The sequence below is a fragment of the Balaenoptera acutorostrata genome, chromosome 9, assembly GCF_949987535.1.
Source record: "Balaenoptera acutorostrata chromosome 9, mBalAcu1.1, whole genome shotgun sequence".
NCBI lineage: Eukaryota > Metazoa > Chordata > Mammalia > Artiodactyla > Balaenopteridae > Balaenoptera > Balaenoptera acutorostrata.
The window spans coordinates 19,861,153-19,866,140 of record NC_080072.1 but is presented as its reverse complement, the minus strand read 5'-3'; the positions used below and the strand labels follow the sequence as shown (position 1 = coordinate 19,866,140).

The window sequence follows — 4,988 nt, the reverse complement described above, 5'->3', positions numbered from 1 at the left end:
GTGATTACCTGGCAAATGGAATGATTTTATTGCCTTTTCAGAAGCTAATACATAAGAAAAGGCAATCTCTTTCTCTTTCTCTCTTTCTTAAAACTCATATTATATAGCATATGATCATACATGCATATATTCTATTTATACTCTATATGTTCTCTATGTATGTGTGTGTGTTTATATAGATAAATATTTGTGTGTGTGTGTTCTGTAGGTATATATTATTCACACACAAAGAAAAAAAGGATAAAGGGTAAAAACCATTACTACTTGCTTTGAGGGTATTTATAATCTGTTAGGGGTAAGAGTCATTTTAATATCTTATAATGATATGAGACAGAATAAAATATAGGTTAAATAGAGTTACAAACATTGTACTATGGAAATACTAGTGAAAGGAGTGATTGCTTTTGATATATGGAGTGAGCAGAGAAACAAAGGAAACACAAACAGTTCAATTAAAATAGTTACCTCTGAGCTGAACCTGGAACAACAGGGTTTCAATGTATAATGGTAACGATGGTGGTGGTGGCTTGTGTATGTACATGTACGTGTTGTTGAGGGGTGTGGCTGTGTTCCAGGCTGACAAACATAGAGGTACACAAATACATCACTTACTTACACGCTGTCAACTTAGCTATCCTTTCAGCATCGAATAAAACCTTCTGTCAGACACTTCAAGGTCTTTGGCTGAAACCACAGCCACTGGTAGAGAGTGACGTGTTGTGGAACTTTTTCTTCCAGCCAAAATGACTAGTACCTGTGGTGCTGAGTTACTTTTCCTTCCACCTGGACACGTAGGAGCAGATGACTTTCAGAAGGAGTCTCTGCTAACCAGGCTGCAATGAGGAAAGTTATTAAGGGGATGGCCTACAGCATTTTTTCCTTGAAGAAACTCACCCAAAGCAAGGAACAAAATGCGGCAATCACTATTCAAGAGAGTGTCAAAATCATTCAGACATCAAAACAGCCTATTGGAGTTCACGGGTTCTTCAATATGAACAGCTACTATCTTCCCTTTAGCTTAATTAAAGGGTTGCATATCCTTACAATTAAAGATAATTGCAGAGTGTAAAAACTGCATTGTGATTATAGAAACACCGAATGAAGCTTGGTGACTACAAGACAAAGACCTCATCAACTGAACACCTTGGACGTGTGTAGCCTTTAAAACACAATTCCTCCACTCTACAGCTTTTTCTCTTTATAGAGCCCCCTTCTTTCTTTATTCCCAACAGAAATACATTGTTCAAAGTCTTGACTGATTGGAAACTAAGCTGTGGTTTTTCATTAAAATTTTTTTAAGTTCATAAGTATCGATGGTGCTTCTTTGAATCATTTAGAAGTTGAGTTTGTTCTAAAATCAGGGTTCACTGCATTATTGTTTTGTGGTTTCTTTGGAAACCCTGTCAAAAATATCTTGCTAAATCTCATCTTGTTAAATAATGCCAGTATCTTTCACTTAAAATTATCTACGTAGACAGAAGAAGCCAGCTTCAGATGCTATGAAATATGAAGCACAGGTATTTTTGCCTGATCAGGCACATAGCTTCAATTTAGGGGCACTGCAATAGAAAAAGCAAGGTGATTTTTTTTTTTTTTTTGCATACTGAATAGGCACTCCAGCTTGATAAACATCATGTTGGATTTTTCTCTCTGAGACTTTATATAAAGATTTGTAGAACTAACTTACTTGGATAAAAGAATGAGAAGGAGGGTAAAAGAAATTGAAAAGAAGCCAGTTTAATTTCTCTTTAAATTGACAAAGAGGCCAATTTCTATCATAAGTTTATATGAGCTTCTCTAAAGAAAAGGTACATGTATTGCAATGCCACAAGCCACGAACGTGTTCTCTTTCTTGAATGAAATATGACTATTCAATAAAACAACAAATTGGCAAAGAGCTAAATCTTTAAACTGCTTCAGCTACATGTCATCATTTACTTACAAGACCTGATCAGCTTTATTTATCAAAGAAGCATCCAGCAGTGTCCCTCAAACTAAGCACATGAAGTCAACAAAGCGACAGGGCTCAAAAAGTGGTGAACGAATAACTGTAAATAAAAATCTCCAAGGAGAGTTCATTTGGAAAAAAAAAATCAATTGGTAAATAAACAAACATCTGGGCAATCTTCTAAAAAATTGTCAATTCCCAAAAATGAATAAGGTCATCTTTGTGTCCTATCCAATGTGTTGGTCAGTGGTAACACTTCAAACTATCTAAGTGAGTTCGTGGAAATACATATAAATTAGACACTGATTTGGGCTTAATATATTCATTTTAAATAATATGCAAATTTGTGTAAACCTAGATTTTAAAATAAGATTTAAAGGCTGTAAACTCCTCAATCTCACAACTTACATGTTAATGTGGTAATTCAATTCAACAAACATTTATTGAACTCCTAGCAAAGTACTGTGCTGGGTATTATGGGAGCATTACCATACCATTTAGGGAACATACATCTAGGAGGTGAGATAGGAAGAATAAAGTGTAATTTTGCCCCTGATATTATACCTATATTAGCAGTTAATGCAAAATGAGATAACATATGGAACAACTAACACTTGTAAGGTGTCTTTTTCTGTATGTGATACCGTCCTTTAATGTGGACTTTCCTGTAACATCGCCATTGAACCTTTGGTGGATAAGAGTTGGAAATAATATCTTGCTTTCTTTCTTACTTTAAATGAGAAAATTTTCTCTACTCTGGGTAAGCTATACATTTATCCATTTTTGCATCAATTCTTCTTTATGTAAAATTCTATGTGTTTCACATTTTAGTTTGTCGTTTTAACAACTGAGTTGAACCACACCGCCGCCATCATAGGTCGCATTCATGCTCCAGGGAAGGGCCTGTCCCAGTTGGCTCTGCCCTACCGCCGCAGCATCTCCATCTGGCTGAAGCTGACGTCTGATGACGTAAAGGAGCAGATCTACAAACTGGCCAAGAAGGGCCTGACGCCCTCGCAAATCGGTGTGATCCTGAGAGACTCACATGGTGTTGCACAAGTACGTTTTGTGACAGGCAATAAAATCTTGAGAATTCTTAAGTCCAAAGGACTTGCTCCTGATCTTCCTGAGGAGCTCTATCATTTAATGAAGAAACCTGTTGCTGTTCGAAAGCATCTTGAGAGAAACAGAAAGGATAAAGATGCTAAATTCCATCTGATTCTGCTTTAGAGCCTTATTCACCGGTTGGCTCGATATTACAACACCAAACGAGTCCTCCCCCCCACTGGAAATACAAGTCATCCACAGCCTCTGCCCTGGTTGCATAAATTTGTCTGTTTACTCAAGCAATAAAATCATTGTTTAACTAGAAAAAAAAAATTGAGTTGATGAATTGTACACTGCTTTCATTGAATTTGCCTTAGTAAACACTGATTTCAACTGACAATACTTGGAGTCAACATACAATTCACTTTCATAGAATTATCAAATAAAATACATTGAAAAGAATGAAAAATGGTGAAAAGGATAAGGCTATTAAAAAACAAAAAGTAGACAAAAACACAGTAACCACTTACTGAACACAATGGGAATTTTCTGATGACTTAATCCATCCACTTAAGGCGGTGTATCCACAGAAATTTCAAACACAGCACAATGCTTTTTCCTATTAATGAAGTGTATAGACCAGCCGCATGTATCCTATTTCAATGAGTTACTATTTTTACTTTGTCAGTTGTATTATGCAAGTATAGCAGAGTGATAGGAAACCTGGGAATTCACACCTTTTGACCGTCTGTCTTTGTGAAGCATTTATTTACAGTCCTTTTATATATGGTAGTTTCTTTAATTCTCAGATCCATCTTGCATAGCAAATATAATTATTATACTAATTGTCCAAAGGAGACAACAGAAACTCAAAAAGGTTAATGATTTGGCCTAATTCACAAAGGTACTGAAGGGCAGTACTTGAATGACAAGCCACATTTTTGGGATCTCAGAAAACAACCTCTTTCCACTCTACCTGTCTGCCTTGATTAAGATCAGGAGATATAATAGACAACTGTGAATCTCTCATTTTAAGTAACCAAGGGGAAGTTTCTTCATTTTCTTATTTCCTTCCTTTTATAATTTACTTTAAAATTCAGGAATAAGGTTATCTTTTAGTTATACAATATTAAGAATCAAAATAAGACCTTTAAAAAAATTATTGTATGCATTCTGATAGGAATATAGATGTGATTCTATGGGGGCTAAGATTCTCACACATAAGTTTAGGACGTATCCATCATTGATCAATAAGAATTTATTGTGTTCTTTTCGTATGATCTAGACTGCTCTGGGTGCCACAGGAGAGAGAAAAATAACATATTCAATTCAGAAAATATATATTGAGCATCTATTTTATTCTATGCATTACCCAAGAGAAAGAGCAGAGGTTTAGGAAGCAAGAAGAATTTCACCAGTAGAATATATAGATGAAAAAGACCTAAAACTATTATTTGAAATTTTTAAATCTGATTATGGAAACACAACTGACACATATCAAGCAATTGAAGGAATTGAATTTGATGCGAGGTCTAAAAATCATGACAATCCTAGGGTTTAATAAGCTATGTTCATTAAAATTCAGAAAGAATATTAGTAACGCAACTATTTAAGACATTTAATCAACCTTAATTTGAAGGTAGAAAACTGGTTGATATTCATATTCATGAATTTATAAGTGTGGTTTTTAAGAGTATCATAAAATCTGTACATCAAGTCCATTAGATGAATTTAGGTAATTGCAGTAGACAAAATCCAATTAAGTCACTTCTTAGAGGAAAAGTAAATAAAATATATTATCTCCAATATTTTCCAACTATATCATATGGTTTATTTCATAGAGTTCAAGAGAGTAAAACGTCTGCCTATCTAATCACGGACCTACAAACCCATCACGGCACATACTTTGTGATGTTTCCCAGGAAGTGGTGATGAATTTACTCCAATGACATTTGTTCAGCCTGCTCACACCAACTACAATATTTGCATCTCG

The 4,988-nt window shown here is 35.0% G+C and overlaps 1 pseudogene; it reads left to right on the top strand.

Moving 5' to 3' along the window:
- Nucleotides 1–513: 513 nt before the first annotated feature.
- On the top strand, nucleotides 514–3,276 carry LOC103015029 (40S ribosomal protein S13-like; annotated as a pseudogene).
- The last annotated feature ends 1,712 nt before the right edge of the window (nucleotides 3,277–4,988 follow it).